This window comes from Pseudophryne corroboree, unplaced genomic scaffold (genome assembly GCF_028390025.1).
Source record: "Pseudophryne corroboree isolate aPseCor3 unplaced genomic scaffold, aPseCor3.hap2 scaffold_892, whole genome shotgun sequence".
NCBI classification, from domain to species: Eukaryota; Metazoa; Chordata; class Amphibia; order Anura; family Myobatrachidae; genus Pseudophryne; species Pseudophryne corroboree.
Window position 1 is genome coordinate 24,079 of NW_026970471.1, and position 23,758 is coordinate 47,836.

At 47.4% G+C, this 23,758-nt stretch overlaps 15 non-coding genes and 4 pseudogenes across 15 annotated transcripts; 16 read left to right on the plus strand and 3 right to left on the minus strand.

Moving 5' to 3' along the window:
• Positions 1–1,219: 1,219 nt before the first annotated feature.
• Positions 1,220–1,383, plus strand: LOC135044130 (U1 spliceosomal RNA). The gene has a single exon (XR_010236858.1). It is a non-coding gene; the product is annotated as a U1 spliceosomal RNA (small nuclear RNA).
• Positions 1,384–1,535: 152 nt separating this feature from the next.
• LOC135044113 (U1 spliceosomal RNA) lies at positions 1,536–1,677 on the plus strand (annotated as a pseudogene).
• Positions 1,678–2,369: 692 nt separating this feature from the next.
• On the plus strand, positions 2,370–2,533 carry LOC135044122 (U1 spliceosomal RNA). Its single transcript, XR_010236851.1, has one exon. It is a non-coding gene; the product is annotated as a U1 spliceosomal RNA (small nuclear RNA).
• A 152-nt stretch (positions 2,534–2,685) lies between these two features.
• On the plus strand, positions 2,686–2,827 carry LOC135044116 (U1 spliceosomal RNA; annotated as a pseudogene).
• Positions 2,828–3,519: 692 nt separating this feature from the next.
• LOC135044103 (U1 spliceosomal RNA) lies at positions 3,520–3,683 on the plus strand. The gene has a single exon (XR_010236836.1). It is a non-coding gene; the product is annotated as a U1 spliceosomal RNA (small nuclear RNA).
• Positions 3,684–6,987: 3,304 nt separating this feature from the next.
• Positions 6,988–7,150, minus strand: LOC135044117 (U1 spliceosomal RNA). The gene has a single exon (XR_010236848.1). It is a non-coding gene; the product is annotated as a U1 spliceosomal RNA (small nuclear RNA).
• Positions 7,151–7,302: 152 nt separating this feature from the next.
• On the minus strand, positions 7,303–7,466 carry LOC135044109 (U1 spliceosomal RNA). Its single transcript, XR_010236842.1, has one exon. It is a non-coding gene; the product is annotated as a U1 spliceosomal RNA (small nuclear RNA).
• Positions 7,467–8,140: 674 nt separating this feature from the next.
• Positions 8,141–8,296, minus strand: LOC135044124 (U1 spliceosomal RNA). The gene has a single exon (XR_010236852.1). It is a non-coding gene; the product is annotated as a U1 spliceosomal RNA (small nuclear RNA).
• A 2,361-nt stretch (positions 8,297–10,657) lies between these two features.
• Positions 10,658–10,821, plus strand: LOC135044104 (U1 spliceosomal RNA). The gene has a single exon (XR_010236837.1). It is a non-coding gene; the product is annotated as a U1 spliceosomal RNA (small nuclear RNA).
• A 152-nt stretch (positions 10,822–10,973) lies between these two features.
• LOC135044118 (U1 spliceosomal RNA) lies at positions 10,974–11,108 on the plus strand (annotated as a pseudogene).
• A 702-nt stretch (positions 11,109–11,810) lies between these two features.
• On the plus strand, positions 11,811–11,974 carry LOC135044105 (U1 spliceosomal RNA). The gene has a single exon (XR_010236838.1). It is a non-coding gene; the product is annotated as a U1 spliceosomal RNA (small nuclear RNA).
• Positions 11,975–12,126: 152 nt separating this feature from the next.
• LOC135044121 (U1 spliceosomal RNA) lies at positions 12,127–12,261 on the plus strand (annotated as a pseudogene).
• A 702-nt stretch (positions 12,262–12,963) lies between these two features.
• LOC135044101 (U1 spliceosomal RNA) lies at positions 12,964–13,127 on the plus strand. The gene has a single exon (XR_010236834.1). It is a non-coding gene; the product is annotated as a U1 spliceosomal RNA (small nuclear RNA).
• A 152-nt stretch (positions 13,128–13,279) lies between these two features.
• Positions 13,280–13,442, plus strand: LOC135044119 (U1 spliceosomal RNA). The gene has a single exon (XR_010236849.1). It is a non-coding gene; the product is annotated as a U1 spliceosomal RNA (small nuclear RNA).
• Positions 13,443–14,112: 670 nt separating this feature from the next.
• On the plus strand, positions 14,113–14,276 carry LOC135044131 (U1 spliceosomal RNA). The gene has a single exon (XR_010236859.1). It is a non-coding gene; the product is annotated as a U1 spliceosomal RNA (small nuclear RNA).
• Positions 14,277–14,428: 152 nt separating this feature from the next.
• LOC135044114 (U1 spliceosomal RNA) lies at positions 14,429–14,592 on the plus strand. Its single transcript, XR_010236846.1, has one exon. It is a non-coding gene; the product is annotated as a U1 spliceosomal RNA (small nuclear RNA).
• Positions 14,593–15,260: 668 nt separating this feature from the next.
• LOC135044106 (U1 spliceosomal RNA) lies at positions 15,261–15,424 on the plus strand. The gene has a single exon (XR_010236839.1). It is a non-coding gene; the product is annotated as a U1 spliceosomal RNA (small nuclear RNA).
• Positions 15,425–15,576: 152 nt separating this feature from the next.
• Positions 15,577–15,739, plus strand: LOC135044120 (U1 spliceosomal RNA). Its single transcript, XR_010236850.1, has one exon. It is a non-coding gene; the product is annotated as a U1 spliceosomal RNA (small nuclear RNA).
• Positions 15,740–16,410: 671 nt separating this feature from the next.
• On the plus strand, positions 16,411–16,574 carry LOC135044100 (U1 spliceosomal RNA). The gene has a single exon (XR_010236833.1). It is a non-coding gene; the product is annotated as a U1 spliceosomal RNA (small nuclear RNA).
• Positions 16,575–23,758: the final 7,184 nt, after the last annotated feature.

Below are 23,758 nucleotides of genomic sequence, written 5' to 3' on the forward strand. Positions count from 1 at the left end.
GAGAATTTTTGTAAGAAACACATTGGTACTTTCCCATGATGAGTGAGTGCTTCAGGATTTCTTGCACTTACATGGGCTATTAACCAAAAGGTTGGTGGTTCAATCCCACCCAGGGATGTAATTGACCTTGTCATCAGATTTTGGTGATCTTTAAGTAGACAAGTCAAAATTTCAAACCCCCTCTTATGGTGTAGGGTACCTGGCCTTCTCTGACGTAATCAGAGTTAGATTTAATTAAGTGATTTTATAAAAAACAGCTAGGAAGCACAATTTAGCAGTGGGTTGCAGAGAAAAAAATAACATTTTAAACCTACCGGTAATTTTTTTTTCTCGTAGTCCGTAGAGGATGATGGGGACTCCGTAAGGACCATGGGGGATAGACGGGCTCCGCAGCAGACATGGGCACTTTAAGAAAGACTTTAGATCTGGGTGTGCACTGGCTCCTCCCTCTATGCCCCTCCTCCATACCTCAGTTAGAGAAACTGTGCCCAGAGGAGACGGACAGTACGAGGAAAGGATTTTTGTTAATCCAAGGTCAAGATTCATACCAGCCACACCAATCACACCGTATAACTTGTGATATACTACCCAGTTAACAGTATGAAAACAACATAGCATCAGTCCAAGACCGATGAAAACTAACATATAACCCTTATGTAAGCAATAACTATATACAAGTCTTGCAGAAGTAGACCGCACTTGGGACGGGCACCCAGCATCCTCTACGGACTACGAGAAAAAGATTTACCAGTAGGTTTAAAATCTTATTTTCTCTTACGTCCTAGAGGATGCTGGGGACTCCGTAAGGACCATGGGGATTATACCAAAGCTCCCAAACGGGCAGGAGAGTGCGGATGACTTTGCAGCACCGATTGAGCAAACAGGAGGTCCTCCTCAGCCAGGGTATCAAACTTATAGAACTTTGCAAAGGTGTTTGAACCAACTTTGACCCACTGCTTGGATGACATCACCATATGCAAATCCATCTGCGGCAGGCCTTCCCCCAGGAATGCTTGCACTAGTTGTTGCATTTGGTTTGTTGTTTGGGGGTGCTTCAGTATTAGGCAGCCTTCTGCCCTCCCATGTTCATCTGAAAATATGTGTTCTCCCTGCAGTTGTTGTCCCCAGATGAGAGTTCCCTTGTGCTGCCTCAGTTGAATCTCCTTTACTTGACAGAGATGTGCCTGAGCAGCGGCCCTCCCCAGCCCTATCCCAAATCATACTTATTTTGCATAGGAGATACCATGGTCATGAAGATTGTTCTCCCAGGGTTAGGTTAATTCATTGCATTCTGGGTATGCTGACCCCTGTGATTTCCCCAAATGTGGGAAACTCAACTGCATTATTTGTGGTAGTGGGGGACTGTGTTTGTGCTTTCCTCTGGTCAGCTCTGGTAAAAGTCAGATTTCTTTGTCTCAGATCTTCCTCTAGCCTTGTTCTTCTTTCGAGAGTTCCCTTGTGCTGCCTCAGTTGGATCTCCTTCACTTGACAGGGGGGTGCCCGAGCAGCGACCCTCCCCAGCTCTAGCCCAACTCCTACTTACCTGCCAGGTGAGATACTATGATCATGAAGATGCTTCTCCCAGGGCAAGGCTCACCCATTGCACTCTGGGTGTGCTGCCCCTGCGATTTCCCCAAATGTGGGAAACTTGACTGCATAATTTGTGTTTCCCCTGGTCGGCTCTCATATAATTCAGATCTCTTTGTCTCAGGTCTCTCTCCAGCCTAGTTTGCTGTCTGTTTCCACTTCTTTTTTCTTGAGCCCCTCCCTTCTATACCCTTGTGCACTATCCTGACTTCTCCCGTCTGCTTACTTTGTGCCTTCCAACGCACAATACAAACTACAGGTAGTGCTGCAGGGCCCACACCCTTTTACTTGCTTTACAGAGCAGCTCTGGAGCTGTTACAGTGCCCAGCTGCTGCAAGAAATCAGCTTGAATGCTTCAGGGGCTGGGGCATAGCCAACATGAGCCCCACACCGAAGGAGGGTGGAGGTGTTTAATGCGAACTAGGGGTCATCCAAGCGCCGCAAAAGGCCGCCATGCCCTGCACACCCCTTTATTCTTTTCATATGCAGACGAGGGTTGAAGCCAACTTTGACCCACTGCTTGGATGACATCACCATATTCAAATCCATCTGCTGCAGGCCTTCCCCCAGGAATGCTTGCACTAGTTGTTGCATTTGGTTTGTTGTTTGGGGGTGCTTCAGTATTAGGCAGCCTTCTGCCCTCCCATGTTCATCTGAAAATATGTGTTCTCCCTGCAGTTGTTGTCCCCAGATGAGAGTTCCCTTGTGCTGCCTCAGTTGAATCTCCTTTACTTGACAGAGATGTGCCTGAGCAGCGGCCCTCCCCAGCCCTATCCCAAATCATACTTATTTTGCATAGGAGATACCATGGTCATGAAGATTGTTCTCCCAGGGTTAGGTTCATTCATTGCATTCTGGGTATGCTGACCCCTGTGATTTCCCCAAATGTGGGAAACTCAACTGCATTATTTGTGGTAGTGGGGGACTGTGTTTGTGCTTTCCTCTGGTCAGCTCTGGTAAAAGTCAGATTTCTTTGTCTCAGATCTTCCTCTAGCCTTGTTCTTCTTTCGAGAGTTCCCTTGTGCTGCCTCAGTTGGATCTCCTTCACTTGACAGGGGGGTGCCCGAGCAGCGACCCTCCCCAGCTCTAGCCCAACTCCTACTTACCTGCCAGGTGAGATACTATGATCATGAAGATGCTTCTCCCAGGGCAAGGCTCACCCATTGCACTCTGGCTGTGCTGCCCCTGCGATTTCCCCAAATGTGGGAAACTTGACTGCATAATTTGTGTTTCCCCTGGTCGGCTCTCATATAATTCAGATCTCTTTGTCTCAGGTCTCTCTCCAGCCTAGTTTGCTGTCTGTTTCCACTTCTTTTTTCTTGAGCCCCTCCCTTCTATACCCTTGTGCACTATCCTGACTTCTCCCATCTGCTAATTTTGTGCCTTCCAACGCACAATGCAAACTACAGGTAGTGCTGCAGGGCCCACACCCTTTTACTTGCTTTACAGAGCAGCTCTGGAGCTGTTACAGTGCCCAGCTGCTGCAAGAAATCAGCTTGAATGCTTCAGGGGCTGGGGCATAGCCAACATGAGCCCCACACCGAAGGAGGGTGGAGGTGTTTAATGCGAACTAGGGGTCATCCAAGCGCCGCAAAAGGCTGCCATGCCCTGCACACCCCTTTTTTCTTTTCATATGCAGACGAGGGTTGAAGCCAACTTTGACCCACTGCTTGGATGACATCACCATATGCAAATCCATCTGCTGCAGGCCTTCCCCCAGGAATGCTTGCACTAGTAGTTGCATTTGGTTCGTTGTTTGGGGGTGCTTCAGTTTTAGGCAGCCTTCTGCCCTCCCATGTTCATCTGAAAATATGTGTTCTCCCTGCAGTTGTTGTCCCCAGATGAGAGTTCCCTTGTGCTGCCTCAGTTGAATCTCCTTTACTTGACAGAGATGTGCCTGAGCAGCGGCCCTCCCCAGCCCTATCCCAAATCATACTTATTTTGCATAGGAGATACCTTGGTCATGAAGATTGTTCTCCCAGGGAGAGGTTCATTCATTGCATTCTGGGTATGCTGACCCCTGTGATTTCCCCAAATGTGGGAAACTCGACTGCATTATTTGTGGTAGTGGGGGACTGTGTTTGTGCTTTCCTCTGGTCAGCTCTGGTAAAAGTCAGATTTCTTTGTCTCAGATCTTCCTCTAGCCTTGTTCTTCTTTCGAGAGTTCCCTTGTGCTGCCTCAGTTGGATCTCCTTCACTTGACAGGGGGTGCCCAAGCAGCAATCCTCCACAGCTCTAGCCCAACTCCTACTTACCTGCCAGGTGAGATACTATGATCTTCACTGTTAGGGCAATCAGGATGTGGAATTCCCTGCCAGGGAAGGTGGTAATGGCGGACTCTGTAATTGGATTTAAAAAAGGAATGGATACATTTCTGAATGAAAAAGCTATCCAAGGTTATAATACTTAAAATATCAACATGGTTAATCCGGGGGTAACATGAGTTGTAGTAGTTAACTAGTCATAAAACATTATTCAGCAAGTATGTAGAATCATCACAACTTAAAACAGGTTGAACACGATGGGCAATTTGCCTCTTTTCAACCTCAAAAACTATATTACTATATGTTACTATATTACTATGTTACTGTAGTATACAGAACACCACAATGTAATGAGCAGTGATAGTGAGCACTGATGAGGATACTAGAACTGACACTGAGCAGCAAGATGCAGCACTGGACTATTAGTAATGTACTGTAGTATGCTGAGCACCACAATGCAGCACAAGACAATGAGCAGTGATACTGAGCACTGATGAGGATACTACTGAGAACTGACACTGAGCAGGACAGACACACTACTAGTATTACTGAGCAGCAATAAGTAACCACTGATACTGAGCACTGATATTGAGATTTCCACTGAGAGAACATAGCCACGTCCTCTCCGCTCCCTCTTCAATGCACGAGTAAAAATGGCGGCAACGCGCAGCTCTTTATATGAAATCCGAATCTCGCGAGAATCCGACAGCGGGATGATGACATTTTCCCTTGTTCAGGTTTTCCGAGTCAGGCGGGAACAACCGAGCCTGCCTCGGACCAGTGTAAACCACGTGGAGTTCGTGGGGAATTCGGTTCTCGGAGAACCGAACCCGCTCCTCTCTACCTTATACCCATATATTTTTTTATTTTCAATCTAAGCCCCTGCAGTTTTCTGTAAGCATCTGCTTCGCTATGATGATCAACAAGTCACAAGGGCAAACACTCAGGGCTTGAGGCGTAGATCTTAGGACCAGCTGCTACAAGCATGGCAGAGGTGTCACTATCACTGGTGACACCCAGAGAGGTGGCGAAGGAGATTGTAATGCAGTGCGCGCAGATAAGCAGCGCAATGGTAAAAAGGAGGCATGGTTTCATAGGTAGGGGCGTGGCCTGGTGGCCTGAATCTACATTTTGTTGCTCCGGGTGTCCCGGGGGTTGGGGGCTGCACCCGGGGACTAGTGTGTGAGCGGTGCTGGCTCCTGCACAGTGACAGGACATGGCCACCCAGCATGACGCCTCCCTTCTTGACCAATCTGTAATTGCAGTCGCACTGCAGTTCAGCGTGATCATAAAAAATGGTGTAGCCTCCTGCTGGTGCAGACTGTATGTGCGCGCAGGAAGCCGCCACCATTTTTGTGATCACAGCGGCTGAATGTGATGTCATACAGCCGCTGTGACCACGCCCCCTGTGTCTCCTCCGTTGCAGACCCCATTTTGAAGCCTTGCCCCCGCACCGCTCCATCCCTGACTTGGAAATGGAGTGTTGCTGACCCCCCTCTCCCCCCCTGCCCCGATTGACAGGCAGAGGCGATCGCATTCTCTGCGGGGTGCCGCAGAAAATGCAGGCACATGCGTATGCTCTTAGCAATTTTTGCAGTTGGATCGCTTACTGTGATTGCAATCCAACCTGAATCAGGCCCTATTACCTATCACAATGCGCTGCGGGCAGTACAAAATTGGTTTAATATGGGAGAAAAAACCCCAGACCTGTGCTCCTTAACTGTACCTGGTGGCTCGTGGAGCGGCTGCCCAGTAATCAGTGTCCACGCCAGTGCGCACACGGTCCACCCCCTACGGCCACGCTCCCCTTCATCAGCGGCCTCGTGATCCGGAAGGGCGGTGCGTGTGTGACTGACCTTAGGAAGAAACCGGAGCCTCCGCTGCAGTGACCCAGCAACCAGGGCACGGGAGTATACAGCGCCGCTGGGAGTGATGAAGCTGCAGTAAAGATGTCTATTAGACCTAGCCTGCTGCAGCCCTTGTAGATTCTCATAAAAAAAGTTCTTATTTTCTTGTCAAAATTAATAGCTAAGAATAGGCTGCCTGAGGCAGGCCCCTGTTAAGTGGCCTGCTACTGAAGGCACCAACTACAAACTGAGCTCCCTGTTCATGGAAGCGGGGTTATAGAGGAGAATGCGCTGAGCATCTTGGGAACAGTCAAAAGCTTTGAGCCGGTTGGTGCCTCAGATCAAGATCCTACTCTACACCCCAATGTGAATCCTTGTGGAGTCCAGTGTACCCCACAGAAGAAATTAATGTGTCACACCCATTGGCAGCAACCTTAGAATAGCTGCTGACGGGCACAATTGAGAAAGGAAGGGGGGGGGGACATTTGAATCCAGCACATAGATGCAATTCAAATATGTAATTTGAACCTTCCTATTTTAAAATATAATGGATGAACTTCACCCTGTGATAACAATCTTCATGATATAGAGATCTCATATGCAAAATAAGTATGAGTTGGGATAGGGCTGGGGAGGGTGGCTGCTCGGGCAAGCCCCTCCCCCGTCAAGTTAAGGAGATTCAACTGAGGAAGCACAAGGGAACTCTCGTCTGGGGACAACAACTGCAGGGAGACCACATTTTTTCAGATGAACATGGGAGGGCGGAAGGCTGCCTAATACTGAAGCACCATCAAATATCAAACCATATGCAATAACTAGTACAAGCATTCCTGGGGGAAGGTCTGCAGGAGACGAATTTGCATACGGTGATGTCATCCAAGCAGTGGGCCAAAGTTGGCTGGAACCCTCATCTGCATATGAAAAGAGAAAAGGGTTATGCAGGGCATGGCAGCCTTTTGCGGCGCTTGGATGACCCCTAGTTCGCATTAAACACCTCCACCCTCCTTCGGTGTGGGGCTCATGTTGGCTATGCCCCAGCCCCTGAAGCATTCAAGCTGATTTCTTGCAGCAGCTGGGCACTGTAACAGCTCCAGAGCTGCTCTGTAAGGCAAATAAAAGGGTGTGGGCCCTGCAGCACTACCTGTAGTTCGCATTGTGCGTTGGAAGGCACAAAGTAAGCAGACGGGAGAAGTCAGGATAGTGCGCAAGGGCATAGAAGGGAGCGGCTCAAGAAAAGAGAAGTGGAAACAGACAGCAAACTAGGCTGGAGAGAGACCTGAGACAAAGAGATCTGAATTATACGAGAGCCGACCAGGGGAAACACAAATTATGCAGTCAAGTTTCCCATATTTGGGGAAATCGCAGGGGCAGCACACCCAGAGTGCAATGGTTGAGCCTTGCCCTGGGAGAAGCACCTTCAAGATCATAGTATCTCACCTGGCAGGTAAGTAGGAGTTGGGCTAGAGCTGGGGAGGGTCGCTGCTCGGGCACCCCCCTGTCAAGTGAAGGAGATCCAACTGAGGCAGCACAATGGAACTCTCAAAAGAAGAACAAGGCTAGAGGAAGATCTGAGACAAAGAAATCTGACTTTTACCAGAGCTGACCAGCGGAAAACACAAACACAGTCCCCAACTACCACAAATAATGCAGGCGAGTTTCCCACATTTGGGTAAATCACAGGGGTCAGCATACCCAGAATGCAATGAATGAACCTCACCCTGGGTGAACAATTTTCATGACCATGGTGTCTCCTATGCAAAATAAGTATGATTTGGGATAGGGCTGGGGAGGGCCGCTGCTCAGGCACATCTCTGTCAAGTAAAGGAGATTCAACTGAGGCAGCACAAGGGAACTCTCATATGGGGACAACAACTGCAGGGAGAACACATATTTTCAGATGAACATGGGAGGGCAGAAGGCTGCCTAATACTGAAGCACCCCCAAACAACAAACCAAATGCAACAACTAGTGCAAGCATTCCTGGGGGAAGGCCTGCAGCAGATGGATTTGCATATGGTGATGTTATCCAAGCAGTGGGTCAAAGTTGGCTTCAACCCTCATCTGCATATGAAAAGAGAAAAGGGGCGTGCAGGGCATGGCGGCCTTTTGCGGTGCTTGGATGACCCCTAGATCGCATTAAACACCCCCACCCTCCTTTGGTGTGGGGCTCATGTTGGCCATGCCCCATCCCATGAAGCATTCAAGCTGATTTCTTGCAGCAGCTGGGCACTGTAACAGCTCCAGAGCTGCTCTGTAAGGCAAGTAAAAGGGTGTGGGCCCTGCAGCACTACCTGTAGTTTGCATTGTGCATTGGAAGGCACAAAGTAAGCAGACGGGAGGAGAAGTCAGGATAGTGCACAAGGGTATAGAAGGGAGGGGCTCAAGAAAAAAGAAGTGGAAACAGAGAGCAAACTAGGCTGGAGAGAGACCTGAGACAAAGAGATCTGAATTATACGAGAGCCGACCAGAGGAAACACAAATTATGCAGTCAAGTGTCCCACATTTGGGGAAATCGTAGGAGCAGCACACCCAGTGTGCAATGGGTGAGCCTTGCCCTGGGAGAAGCACCTTCCTGATTATAGTATCTCACCTGGGTGTGCTGCCCCTGCGATTTCCCCAAATGTGGGAAACTAGACTGCATAATTTATGTTTCCCCTGGTCGGCTCTCATATAATTCAGATCTCTTTGTCTCAGGTCTCTCTCCAGCCTAGTTTGCTGTCTGTTTCCACTTCTTTTTTCTTGAGCCCCTCCCTTCTATACCCTTGTGGACTATCCTGACTTCTCCTCCTGTCTGCTTACTTTGTGCCTTCCAATGCACAATGCAAACTACAGGTAGTGCTGCAGGGCCCACACCCTTTTACTTGCCTTACAGAGCAGCTCTGGAGCTGTTACAGTGCCAAGCTGCTGCAAGAAATCAGCTTGAATGCTTCAGGGGCTGGGGCATGGCCAACATGAGCCCCACACCGAAGGAGGGTGGGGGTGTTTAATGCGAACTAAGGGTCATCCAAGCGCCGCAAAAGGCCGCCATGCCCTGCATACCCCTTTTCTCTTTTCATATGCAGATGAGGGTTCCAGCCAACTTTGGCCCACTGCTTGGATGACATCACTATATGCATATCCGTCTTCTGCAGACCTTCCCCCAGGAATGCTTGTACTAGTTGTTGCATTTGGTTTGTTGTTTGGGGGTGCTTCAGTATTAGGCAGCCTTCTGCCCTCCCATGTTCATCTGAAAATATGTGTTCTCACTGCAGTTGTTGTCCCCAGATGAGAGTTCCCTTGTGCTGCCTCAGTTGAATCTCCTTTACTCTAAAACTTGTAAAACTTAGCAAAAGTGTTTACTAAATAGCTGCTCGGCAAAGTTGCAATGCCGAGACTCCCCGACCAGCTGCCCAGGATGAACCCACCTTTCTAGTAGAATGGGTCTTCACCTAATTCAGTAACGGCAATCCTGCCGTGGAATGAGCATGCTGAATCTTACCACAGATCCAGCGCATAATTGTCTACATGGAAGCAGGACACCCAATCCTGTTGGGAGCATACAGGACAAACAGAGCCTCTGTTTTCCTAATCTGAACCGTTCTGGTGACATAAATTTTCAAAGTTCTGACCACAGCCAGAGACTTTGACTCAATGAAGGTGTCAGTGGCCAAATGCACCATGTGGAAAGATGAACCACCTTCGGCAGAAATAGTTGACGTGTCCTCAATTCTGCTCTATCTTCATGAAATATCAAATAAAGGCTCTTGTGATACTGCATGGTTTGTACTGTTTTCCATGTGCTCCCAGATCTTTCAAGCAAGAAGCATGGTCAAGAAAGTTCTGTTTGAAAAGAAACAACATTTACTGTCATTGTTATAGAATTTGGGAGAAAAAACAAGAAGAAATCTGCACTGTTGACGCACTGGACAGAATGAATGAATCATAAAATATAACCTTTATTAAGTATGTATTAAAATTGGATAAATATTAATATTATTATCCCAAACTGCAGTGAAACATAAAGGTTAAAATCACAGAACTAACATACATGTGCATAAGAAGAATAAAGAGATGTGAAAAAAAGGTTTAAAAAGCGTGTCCGTGTGTGATTATTTTTGAAGGCACAACCCTGGCGGGGTTGTTTATATAGATATATATGTTGCTAATAATCACTTTCTAGCGTAATGTTATTAAATAGCTGTTAGTATCTATGTCGTCAGGTACCACTGGGTCGTATCCTATATACTCCTGTGGGAAACTTGACTGCATAATTTGTGTTTCCCCTGGTCGGCTCTCGTATAATTCAGATCTCTTTGTCTCAGGTCTCTCTCCAGCCTAGTTTGCTGTCTGTTTCCACTTCTCTTTTCTTGAGCCGCTGCCTTCTATGCCCTTGTGCACTCTCCAGACTTCTCCTGTCTGCTTACTTTGTGCCTTCCAACGCACAATGCAAACTACAGGTAGTGCTGCAGGGCCCACACCCTTTTACTTGCCTTACAGAGCAGCTCTGGAGCTGTTACAGTGCCCAGCTGCAGCAAGAAATCAGCTTGAATGCTTCAGGGGCTGGGGCATAGCCAACATGAGCCCCACACCGACGGAGGGTGGAGGTGTTTAATGCAAACTAGGGGTCAGCCAAGCGCCGCAAAAGGCCGCCATGCCCTGCATGCCCCTTTTCTCTTTTCATATGCAGACGAGGGTTGAAGCCAACTTTGACCCACTGCTTGGATGACATCACCATATGCAAATCCATCTGCGGCAGGCCTTCCCCCAGGAATGCTTGCACTAGTTGTTGCATTTGGTTTGTTGTTTGGGGGTGCTTCAGTATTAGGCAGCCTTCTGCCCTCCCATGTTCATCTGAAAATATGTGTTCTCCCTGCAGTTGTTGTCCCCAGATGAGAGTTCCCTTGTGCTGCCTCAGTTGAATCTCCTTTACTTGACAGAGATGTGCCTGAGCAGCGGCCCTCCCCAGCCCTATCCCAAATCATACTTATTTTGCATAGGAGATACCATGGTCATGAAGATTGTTCTCCCAGGGTTAGGTTCATTCATTGCGTTCTGGGTATGCTGACCTCTGTGATTTCCCCAAATGTGGGAAACTCAACTGCATTATTTGTGGTAGTGGGGGACTGTGTTTGTGCTTTCCTCTGGTCAGCTCTGGTAAAAGTCAGATTTCTTTGTCTCAGATCTTCCTCTAGCCTTGTTCTTCTTTCAAGAGTTCCCTTGTGCTGCCTCAGTTGGATCTCCTTCACTTGACAGGGGGGTGCCCGAGCAGCGACCCTCCCCAGCTCTAGCCCAACTCCTACTTACCTGCCAGGTGAGATACTATGATCATGAAGTTGCTTCTCCCAGGGCAAGGCTCACCCATTGCACTCTGGGTGTGCTGCCCCTGCGATTTCCCCAAATATGGGAAACTTGATTGCATAATTTGTGTTTCCCCTAGTCGGCTCTCATATAATTCAGATCTCTTTGTCTCAGGTCTCTCTCCAGCCTAGTTTGCTGTCTGTTTCCACTTCTTTTTTCTTGAGCCCCTCCCTTCTATACCCTTGTGCACTATCCTGACTTCTCCTCCTGTCTGCTTACTTTGTGCCTTCCGATGCACAATGCAAACTACAGGTAGTGCTGCAGGGCCCACACCCTTTTACTTGCCTTACAGAGCAGCTCTGGAGCTGTTACAGTGCCCAGCTGCTGCAAGAAATCAGCTTGAATGCTTCAGGGGCTGGGGCATAGCCAACATGAGCCCCACACCGACGGAGGGTGGAGGTGTTTAATGCGAACTAAGGGTCATCCAAGCGCCGCAAAAGGCCGCCATGCCCTGCATACCCCTTTTCTCTTTTCATATGCAGATGAGGGTTCCAGCCAACTTTGGCCCACTGCTTGGATGACATCACTGTATGCAAATCCGTCTTCTGCAGACCTTCCCCCAGGAATGCTTGTACTAGTTGTTGCATTTGGTTTGTTGTTTGGGGGTGCTTCAGTATTAGGCAGCCTTCTGCCCTCCCATGTTCATCTGAAAATATGTGTTCTCCCTGCAGTTGTTGTCCCCAGATGAGAGTTCCCTTGTGCTGCCTCAGTTGAATCTCCTTTACTTGACAGAGATGTGCCTGAGCAGCGGCCCTCCCCAGCCCTATCCCAAATCATACTTATTTTGCATAGGAGATACCATGGTCATGAAGATTGTTCTCCCAGGGTTAGGTTCATTCATTGCGTTCTGGGTATGCTGACCTCTGTGATTTCCCCAAATGTGGGAAACTCAACTGCATTATTTGTGGTAGTGGGGGACTGTGTTTGTGCTTTCCTCTGGTCAGCTCTGGTAAAAGTCAGATTTCTTTGTCTCAGATCTTCCTCTAGCCTTGTTCTTCTTTCCAGAGTTCCCTTGTGCTGCCTCAGTTGGATCTCCTTCACTTGACAGGGGGGTGCCCGAGCAGCGACCCTCCCCAGCTCTAGCCCAACTCCTACTTACCTGCGAGGTGAGATACTATGATCATGAAGTTGCTTCTCCCAGGGCAAGGCTCACCCATTGCACTCTGGGTGTGCTGCCCCTGCGATTTCCCCAAATATGGGAAACTTGATTGCATAATTTGTGTTTCCCCTAGTCGGCTCTCATATAATTCAGATCTCTTTGTCTCAGGTCTCTCTCCAGCCTAGTTTGCTGTCTGTTTCCACTTCTTTTTTCTTGAGCCCCTCCCTTCTATACCCTTGTGCACTATCCTGACTTCTCCTCCTGTCTGCTTACTTTGTGCCTTCCGATGCACAATGCAAACTACAGGTAGTGCTGCAGGGCCCACACCCTTTTACTTGCCTTACAGAGCAGCTCTGGAGCTGTTACAGTGCCCAGCTGCTGCAAGAAATCAGCTTGAATGCTTCAGGGGCTGGGGCATAGCCAACATGAGCCCCACACCGACGGAGGGTGGAGGTGTTTAATGCGAACTAAGGGTCATCCAAGCGCCGCAAAAGGCCGCCATGCCCTGCATACCCCTTTTCTCTTTTCATATGCAGATGAGGGTTCCAGCCAACTTTGGCCCACTGCTTGGATGACATCACTGTATGCAAATCCGTCTTCTGCAGACCTTCCCCCAGGAATGCTTGTACTAGTTGTTGCATTTGGTTTGTTGTTTGGGGGTGCTTCAGTATTAGGCAGCCTTCTGCCCTCCCATGTTCATCTGAAAATATGTGTTCTCCCGGCAGTTGTTGTCCCCAGATGAGAGTTCCCTTGTGCTGCCTCAGTTGAATCTCCTTTACTTGACAGAGATGTGCCTGAGCAGCGGCCCTCCCCAGCCCTATCCCAAATCATACTTATTTTGCATAGGAGATACCATGGTCATAAAGATTGTTCTCCCAGGGTGAGGTTCATTCATTGCATTCTGTGTATGCTGACCCCTGTGATTTCCCCAAATGTGGGAAACTCAACTGCATTATTTGTGGTAGTGGGGGACTGTGTTTGTGTTTTCCTCTGGTCAGCTCTGGTAAAAGTCAGATTTCTTTGTCTCAGATCTTCCTCTAGCCTTGTTCTTCTTTCGAGAGTTCCATTGTGCTGCCTCAGTTTGATCTCCTTCACTTGACAGGGGGGTACCCGAGCAGCGACCCTCCCCAGCTCTAGCCCAACTCCTACATAACTGCCAGGTGAGATACTATGATCATGAAGGTGCTTCTCCCAGGGCAAGGCTCACCCATTGCACTCTGGGTGTGCTGCTCCTGCGATTTCCCCAAATGTGGGAAACTTGACTGCATAATTTGCGTTTCCCCTGGTCGGCTCTCGTATAATTCAGATCTCTTTGTCTCAGGTCTCTCTCCAGCCTAGTTTGCTGTCTGTTTCCACTTCTCTTTTCTTGAGCCGCTGCCTTCTATGCCCTTGTGCACTCTCCTGACTTCTCCTGTCTGCTTACTTTGTGCCTTCCAACGCACAATGCAAACTACAGGTAGTGCTGCAGGGCCCACACCCTTTTACTTGCCTTTCAGAGCAGCTCTGGAGCTGTTACAGTGCCCAGCTGCTGCAAGAAATCAGCTTGAATGCTTCAGGGGCTGGGGCATAGCCAACATGAGCCCCACACCGACGGAGGGTGGAGGTGTTTAATGCGAACTAAGGGTCATCCAAGCGCCGCAAAAGGCCGCCATGCCCTGCATACCCCTTTTCTCTTTTCATATGCAGATGAGGGTTCCAGCCAACTTTGGCCCACTGCTTGGATGACATCACCGTATGCAAATACGTCTTCTGTAGACCTTCCCCCAGGAATGCTTGTACTAGTTGTTGCATTTGGTTTGTTGTTTGGGGTGCTTCAGTATTAGGCAGCCTTCTGCTCTCCCATGTTCATCTGAAAATATGTGTTCTCCCTGCAGTTGTTGTCCCCAGATGAGAGTTCTCTTGTGCTGCCTCAGTTGAATCTCCTTTACTTGACAGAGATGTGCCTGAGCAGCGGCCCTCCCCAGCCCTATCCCAAATCATACTTATTTTGCATAGGAGATACCATGGTCATGAAGATTGTTCTTCCAGGGTGAGGTTCATTCATTGCATTCTGGGTATGCTGACCCCTGTGATTTCCCCAAATGTGGGAAACTCGACTGCATTATTTGTGGTAGTGGGGGACTGTGTTTGTGCTTTCCTCTGGTCAGCTCTGGTAAAAGTCAGATTTCTTTGTCTCAGATCTTCCTCTAGCCTTGTTCTTTTTTTGAGAGTTTCCTTGTGCTGCCTCAGTTGGATTTCCTTCACTTGACAGGGGGGTGCCCGAGCAGCGACCCTCCCCAGCTCTAGCCCAACTCCTACTTACCTGCCAGGTGAGATACTATGATCAGGAAGGTGCTTCTCCCAGGGCAAGGCTCACCCATTGCACTCTGGGTGTGCTGCTCCTACGATTTCCCCAAATGTGGGACACTTGACTACATAATTTGTGTTTCCTCTGGTCGGCTACTCGTATAATTCAGATCTCTTTGTCTCAGGTCTCTCTCCAGCCTAGTTTGCTGTCTGTTTCCACTTCTCTTTTCTTGAGCCCCTGCCCTTGCCCTTGTGCACTCTCCTGACTTCTCCTGTCTGCTTACTTTGTGCCTTCCAACGCACAATGCAAATTACAGGTAGTGCTGCAGGGCCAACACCCTTTTACTTGCCTTACAGAGCAGCTCTGGAGCTGTTACAGTGCCCAGCTGCTGCAAGAAATCAGCTTGAATGCTTCAGGGGCTGGGGCATAGCCAACATGAGCCCCACACCGACGGAGGGTGGAGGTGTTTAATGCGAACTAAGGGTCATCCAAGCGCCGCAAAAGGCCGCCATGCCCTGCATACCCCTTTTCTCTTTTCATATGCAGATGAGGGTTCCAGCCAACTTTGGCCCACTGCTTGGATGACATCACCGTATGCAAATCCGTCTTCTGCAGACCTTTTCCCAGGAATGCTTGTACTAGTTGTTGCATTTGGTTTGTTGTTTGGGGGTGCTTCAGTATTAGGCAGCCTTCTGCTCTCCCATGTTCATCTGAAAATATGTGTTCTCCCTGCAGTTGTTGTCCCCAGATGAGAGTTCCCTTGTGCTGCCTCAGTTGAATCTCCTTTACTTGACAGAGATGTGCCTGAGCAGCGGCCCTCCCCAGCCCTATCCCAAATCATACTTATTTTGCATAGGAGATACCATTGTCATGAAGATTGTTCTCCCAGGGTGAGGTTCATTCATTGCATTCTGGGTATGCTGACCCCTGTCATTTCCCCAAATGTGGGAAACTCGACTGCATTATTTGTGGTAGTGGGGGACTGTGTTTGTGCTTTCCTCTGGTCAGCTCTGGTAAAAGTCAGATTTCTTTGTCTCAGATCTTCCTCTAGCCTTGTTCTTTTTTCGAGAGTTTCCTTGTGCTGCCTCAGTTGGATCTCCTTCACTTGACAGGGGGGTGCCCGAACAGCGACCCTCCCCAGCTCTAGCCCAACTCCTACTTACCTGCCAGGTGAGATACTATGATCAGGAAGGTGCTTCTCCCAGGGCAAGGCTCACCCAATGCACTCTGGGTGTGCTGCTCCTACGATTTCCCCAAATGTGGGACACTTGATTACATAATTTGTGTTTCCTCTGGTCGGCTCTCGTATAATTCAGATCTCTTTGTCTCAGGTCTCTCTCCAGCCTAGTTTGCTGTCTGTTTCCACTTCTCTTTTCTTGAGCCGCTCCCTTCTATGCCCTTGTGCACTATCCTGACTTCTCCCGTCTGCTTACTTTGTGCCTTCCAACGCACAATGCAAACTACAGGTAGTGCTGCAGGGCCCACACCCTTTTACTTGCTTTACAGAGCAGCTCTGGAGCTGTTACAGTGCCCAGCTGCTGCAAGAAATCAGCTTGAATGCTTCAGGGGCTGGGGCATAGCCAACATGAGCCCCACACCGAAGGAAGGTGGAGGTGTTTAATGCAAACTAGGGGTCATCCAAGCGCCGCAAAAGGCCGCCATGCCCTGCACACCCCTTTTTTATTTTCATATGCAGACGAGGGTTGAAGCCAACTTTGACCCACTGCTTGGATGACATCACCATATGCAAATCCATCTGCTGCAGGCCTTCCCCCAGGAATGCTTGCACTAGTAGTTGCATTTGGTTTGTTGTTTGGGGGTGCTTCAGTGTTAGGCAGCCTTCTGCCCTCCCATGTTCATCTGAAAATATGTGTTCTCCCTGCAGTTGTTGTCCCCAGATGAGAGTTCCCTTGTGTTGCCTCAGTTGAATCTCCTTTACTTGACAGAGATGTGCCTGAGCAGCTGCCCTCCCCAGCCCTATCCCAAATCATACTTATTTTGCATAGGAGATACCATGGTCATGAAGATTGTTCTCCCAGGGTGAGGTTCATTCATTGCACTCTGGGTATGCTGACCCCTGTGATTTCCCCAAATGTGGGAAACTCGACTGCATTATTTGTGGTAGTGGGGGACTGCGTTTGTGCTTTCCTCTGGTCAGCTCTGGTAAAAGTCAGATTTCTTTGTCTCAGATCTTCCTCTAGCCTTGTTCTTCTTTCGAGAGTTCCCTTGTGCTGCCTCAGTTGGATCTCCTTCACTTGACAGGGGGTGCCCGAGCAGCAATCCTCCACAGCTCTAGCCCAACTCCTACTTACCTGCCAGGTGAGATACTATGATGTTCACTGTTAGGGCAATCAGGATGTGGAATTCCCTGCCAGGGAAGGTGGTAATGGCGGACTCTGTAATTGGATTTAAAAAAGGAATGGATACATTTCTGAATGAAAAAGCTATCCAAGGTTATAATACTTAAAATATCAACATGGTTAATCCGGGGGTAACATGAGTTATAGTAGCTAACTAGTCATAAAACATTATTCAGCAAGTATGTAGAATCATCACAACTTAAAACAGGTTGAACACGATGGGCAATTTGCCTCTATTCAACCTCAAAAACTATGTTACTATATGTTACTATATTACTATGTTACTGTAGTATACAGAACACCACAATGTAATGAGCAGTGATAGTGAGCACTGATGAGGATACTAGAACTGACACTGAGCAGCAAGATGCAGCACTGGACTATTAGTAATGTACTGTAGTATGCTGAGCACCACAATGCAGCACAAGACAATGAGCAGTGATACTGAGCACTGATGAGGATACTACTGAGAACTGACACTGAGCAGGAGAGACACACTACTAGTATTACTGAGCAGCAATAAGTAACCACTGATACTGAGCACTGATATTGAGATTTCCACTGAGAGAACATAGCCACGTCCTCTCCGCTCTTTCTTCAATGCACGAGTAAAAATGGCGGCAACGCGCAGCTCTTTATATGGAATCCGAATCTCGAGAGAATCCGACAGCGGGATGATGACATTTTCCCTTGTTCAGGTTTTCCGAGTCAGGCGGGAACAACCGAGCCTGCCTCGGACCAGTGTAAACCACATGGAGTTCGTCGGGAATTCGGTTCTCGGAGAACCGAACCCGCTCCTCTCTACCTTATACCCATCAATTTTTTTATTTTCAATCTAAGCCCCTGCAGTTTTCTGTAAGCATCTGCTTCGCTATGATGATCAACAAGTCACAAGGGCAAACACTCAGGGCTTGAGGCGTAGATCTTAGGACCAGCTGCTACAAGCATGGCAGAGGTGTCACTATCACTGGTGACACCCAGAGAGGTGGCGAAGGAGATTGTAATGCAGTGCGCGCAGATAAGCAGCGCAATGGTAAAAAGGAGGCATGGTTTCATAGGTAGGGGCGTGGCCTGGTGGCCTGAATCTACATTTTGTTGCTCCGGGTGTCCCGGGGGTTGGGGGCTGCACCCGGGGACTAGTGTGTGTGCGGTGCTGGCTCCTGCACAGTGACAGGGCATGGCCACCCAGCATGACGCCTCCATTCTTGACCATGCTGTAATTGCAGTCGCACTGCAGTTCAGCGTGATCATAAAAAATGGTGTAGCCTCCTGCTGGTGCAAACTGTATGTGCGCGCAGGAAGCCGCCACCATTTTTGTGATCACAGCGGCTGAATGTGATGTCATACAGCCAATGTGACCACGCCCCCTGTGTCTCCTCCGTTGCAGACCCCATTTTGAAGCCTTGCCCCCGCACCGCTCCATCCCTGACTTGGAAATGGAGTGTTGCTGACCCCCCTCTCCCCCCCCCGCCCCGATTGACAGGCAGAGGCGATCGCATTCTCTGCGGGGTGCCGCAGAAAATGCAGGCACATGCGTATGCTGTTAGCAATTTTTGCAGTTGGATCGCTTATTGTGATTGCATTCCAACCTGAATCAGGCCCTATTACCTATCACAATGCGCTGCGGGCAGTACAAAATTGGGTTAATATAGGAGTAAAACTCCCAGACCTGTGCTCCTTAACTGTACCTGGTGGCTAGTGGAGCGGCTGCCCAGTAATCAGTGTCCACGCCAGTGCGCACACGGTCCACCCCCTACGGCCACGCTCCCCTTCATCAGCGGCCTCGTGATCCGGAAGGGCGGTGTGTGTGTGACTGACCTTAGGAAGAAACTGGAGCCTCCGCTGCAGTGACCCAGCAACCAGGGCACGGGAGTATACAGCGCCGCTGGGAGTGATGAAGCTGCAGTAAAGATGTCTATTAGACCTAGCCTGCTGCAGCCCTTGTAGATTCTCATAAAACAAGTTCTTCTTTTCTTGTCAAAATTAATAGCTAAGAATAGGCTGCCTGAGGCAGGCCCCTGTTAAGTGGCCTGCTACTGAAGGCACCAACTACAAACTGAGCTCCCTGTTCATGGAAGCGGGGTTATAGAGGAGGATGCGCTGAGCATCTTGGGAACAGTCAAAAGCTTTGAGCCGGTTGGTGCCTCAGATCAAGATCCTACTCTACACCCCAATGTGAATCCTTGTGGAGTCCAGTGTACCCCACAGAAGAAATTAATGTGTCACACCCATTGGCAGCAACCTTAGAATAGCTGCTGACGGGCACAATTGAGAAAGGAAGGGGGGGGGGACATTTGAATCCAGCACATAGATGCAATTCAAATATGTAATTTGTACCTTCCTATTTTAAAATATAATGGATGAACCTCACCCTGTGAGAACAATCTTCATGATCAAGAGATCTCATATGCAAAATAAGTATGAGTTGGGATAGGGCTGGGGAGGGTGGCTGCTCGGGCAGCCCCTCCCCCGTCAAGTTAAGGAGATTCAACTGAGGACGCACAAGGGAACTCTCGTCTGGGGACAACAACTGCAGGGAGACCACATCTGTTCAGATGAACATGGGAGGGTGGAAGGCTGCCTAATATTGAAGCACCATCAAATATCAAACCATATGCAACAACTAGTACAAGCATTCCTGGGGGAAGGTCTGCAGAAGACGGATTTGCATACGGTGATGTCATCCAAGATGTGGGCCAAAGTTGGCTGGAACCCTCATCTGCATATGAAAAGAGAAAAGGGGCATGCAGGGCATGGCGGCCTTTTGCGGTGCTTGGATGACCCCTAGTTCGCATTAAACACCCCCACCCTCCTTTGGTGTGGGGCTCATGTTGGCCATGCCCCATCCCCTGAAGCATTCAAGCTGATTTCTTGCAGCAGCTGGGCACTGTAACAGCTCCAGAGCTGTTCTGTAAGGCAAGTAAAAGGGTGTGGGCCCTGCAGCACCACCTGTAGTTCGCATTGTGCGTTGGAAGGCACAAAGTAAGCAGACGGGAGGAGAAGTCAGGATAGTGCGCAAGGGCATCCTTTTCTCTTAGTCCGTAGAGGATGCTGGGGTCACATTAAGAACCATGGGGTATAGACGGGATCCGCAAGAGACATGGGCACTTTAAGACTTTCAAAGGGTGTGAACTGGCTCCTCCCTCTATGCCCCTCCTCCAGACTCCAGTTATAGGAACTGTGCCCAGGGAGACGGACATTTCGAGGAAAGGATTTATTGTTAAACTAAGGTGAGCATCTTACCAGCTCACACCTTAAGCATGCCGCAGAACGTGGCATTCAACAGAACACAAGCCAACGGCATGAACAATTGCAGCAAAAAGCTGACCAGAACCATAACATAACATGTGTATAACCACAAGTAATAACTGCAGACACAGTATGGACTGGGACGGTATGGACAGTATGGACCTCTACGGACTAAGAGAAAAGGATTTACCGGTAGGTATTAAAATCCTATTTTCTCATACGACCTAGAGGATGCTGGGGTCACATTAAGAACCATGGGGTTATACCAAAGCTCTTGAACGGGTGGGAGAGTGCGTACGACTCTGCAGTCGAATGACCCAACTTGAGGTTATCATCAGCCAAGGTATCAAACTTGTAAAACTTAGCAAAAGTGTTTACTTAATAGCTGCTCGGCAAAGTTGCAATGCCGAGACTCCCCGACCAGCTGCCCAGGATGAACCCACCTTTCTAGTAGAATGGGTCTTCACCTAATTCAGTAACGGCAATCCTGCCATGGAATGAGCATGCTGAATCTTACCACAGATCCAGCGCATAATGGTCTACATGGAAGCAGGACACCCAATCCTGTTGGGAGCATACAGGACAAACAGAGCCTCTGTTTTCCTAATCTGAACCGTTCTGGTGACATAAATTTTCAAAGTTCTGACCACAGCCAGAGACTTTGACTCAACGAAGGTGTCAGTGGCCAAAGGCACCATGTGGAAAGATGAACCACCTTCGGCAGAAATTGTTGACGTGTCCTCAATTCTGCTCTATCTTCATGAAAGATCAAATAAAGGCTCTTGTGATACTGCATGGTTTGTACTGTTTTCCATGTGCTCCCAGATCTTTCAAGCAAGTAGCATGGTCAAGAAAGTTCTGTTTGAAAAGAAACAACATTTACTGTCATTGTTATAGAATTTGGGAGAAAAAACAAGAAGAAATCTGCACTGTTGACGCACTGGACAGAATGAATGAATCATAAAATATAACCTTTATTAAGTATGTATTAAAATTGGATAAATATTAATATTATTATCCCAAACTGCAGTGAAACATAAAGGTTAAAATCACAGAACTAACATACATGTGCATAAGAAGAATAAAGAGATGTGAAAAAAAGGTTTAAAAAGCGTGTCCGTGTGTGATTATTTTTGAAGGCACAACCCTGGCGGGGTTGTTTATATAGATATATATGTTGCTAATAATCACTTTCTAGCGTAATGTTATTAAATAGCTGTTAGTATCTATGTCGTCAGGTACCACTGGGTCGTATCCTATATACTCCCTTCACTCAATAGGGGTTACCTCCCGGGAAGCCATCCCCATTGGGAATGAAAATTTTAAAGCCTACTGTTAGTGCTTCATCTACACGTTATAGCCCTGAATTTTCCAATGCCTAGCTCTTTGCAAAAGAGAGATATCGGCAAGGAAAAGCTGTATTGTACCTTTGCATTTTTCTCCCAAACGAAAGACACTAGAATGAAAATTTTAAAGCCTCCTGTTAGTGCTTCATCTACACGTTATAGCCCTGAATTTTCCAATGCCTATTTCTTTGCAAAAGAGAGATATCGGCAAGGAAAAGCTTTATTGTACCTTTGCATTTTTCTCCCAAACGAAGGACACTAGAATGAAAATTTTAAAGCCTCCTATTAGTGCTTCATCTACACGTTATAGCCCTGAATTTTCCAATGCCTATTTCTTTGCAAAAGAGAGATATCGGCAAGGAAAAGCTGTATTGTACCTTTGCATTTTTCTCCCAAACGAAGGACACTAGAATGAAAATTTTAAAGCCTCCTGTTAGTGCTTCATCTACACGTTATAGCCCAGAATTTTCCAATGCCTATCTCTTTGCAAAAGAGAGATATCGGCAAGGAAAAGCAGCATTGTACCTTTGCATTTTTCTCCCAAACGAAAGACACTAGAATGAAAATTGTAAAGCCTCCTGTTAGTGCTTCATCTACACGTTATAGCCCTGCATTTTCCAATGCCTATCTCTTTGCAAAAGAGAGATATCGGCAAGGAAAAGCAGCATTGTACCTTTGCATTTTTCTCCCAAACGAAAGACACTAGAATGAAAATTGTAAAGCCTCCTGTTAGTGCTTCATCTACACGTTATAGCCCTGCATTTTCCAATGCCTAGCTCTTTGCAAAAGAGAGATATTGGCAAGGAAAAGCTGTATTGTACCTTTGCATTTTTCTCCCAAACGAAAGACACTAGAATGAAAATTTTAAAGCCTCCTGTTAGTGCTTCATCTACACGTTATAGCCCTGAATTTTCCAATGCTTATCTCTTTGCAAAAGAGAGATATCGGCAAGGAAAAGCAGCATTGTACTTTTGCATTTTTCTCCCAAACGAAAGACACTAGAATGAAAATTTTAAAGCCTCCTGTTAGTGCTTCATCTACACGTTATAGCCCTGAATTTTCCAATGCCTAGCTCTTTGCAAAAGAGAGATATTGGCAAGGAAAAGCTGTATTGTACCTTTGCATTTTTCTCCCAAACGAAGGACACTAGATTGAAAATTTTTAAGCCTCCTATTAGTGCTTCATCTACACGTTATAGCCCTGAATTTTCCAATGCCTAGCTCTTTGCAAAAGAGAGATATCGGCAAGGAAAAGCGGTATTGTACCTTTGCATTTTTCTCCCAAACGAAATACACTAGAATGAAAATTTTAAAGCCTCCTGTTAGTGCTTCATCTACACGTTATAGCCCTGAATTTTCCAATGCCTATCTCTTTGCAAAAGAGAGATATCGGCAAGGAAATGCTGTATTGTACCTTTGCATTTTTCTCCCAAACGAAAGACACTAGAATGAAAATTTTAAAGCCTCCTGTTAGTGCTTCATCTACACGTTATAGCCCTGAATTTTCCAATGCTTATCTCTTTGCAAAAGAGAGATATTGGCAAGGAAAAGCAGCATTGTACTTTTGCATTTTTCTCCCAAACGAAAGACACTAGAATGAAAATTTTAAAGCCTCCTGTTAGTGCTTCATCTACACGTTATAGCCCTGAATTTTCCAATGCCTAGCTCTTTGCAAAAGAGAGATATTGGCAAGGAAAAGCTGTCTTGTACCTTTGCATTTTTCTCCCAAACGAAGGACACTAGATTGAACATTTTAAAGCCTCCTATTAGTGCTTCATCTACACGTTATAGACCTGAATTTTCCAATGCCTAGCTCTTTGCAAAAGAGAGATATCGGCAAGGAAAAGCGGTATTGTACCTTTGCATTTTTCTCCCAAACGAAATACACTAGAATGAAAATTTTAAAGCCTCCTGTTAGTGCTTCATCTACACGTTATAGCCCTGAATTTTCCAATGCCTATCTCTTTGCAAAAGAGAGATATCGGCAAGGAAAAGCTGTATTGTACCTTTGCATTTTTCTCCCAAACGAAGGACACTAGAATGAAAATTTTAAAGCCTCCTATTAGTGCTTCATCTACACGTTATAGCCCTGAATTTACCAATGCCTATCTCTTTGCAAAAGAGAGATATCGGCAAGGAAAAGCTGTATTGTACCTTTGCAGTTTTCTCCCAAACGAAGGACACTAGAATGAAAATTTTAAAGCCTCCTGTTAGTGCTTCATCTACACGTTATAGCCCTGAATTTTCCAATGCCTATCTCTTTGCAAAAGAGAGATATCGGCAAGGAAAAGCTGTATTGTACCTTTGCATTTTTCTCCCAAACGAAAGACACTAGAATGAAAATTTTAAAGCCTCCTATTAGTGCTTCATCTACACGTTATAG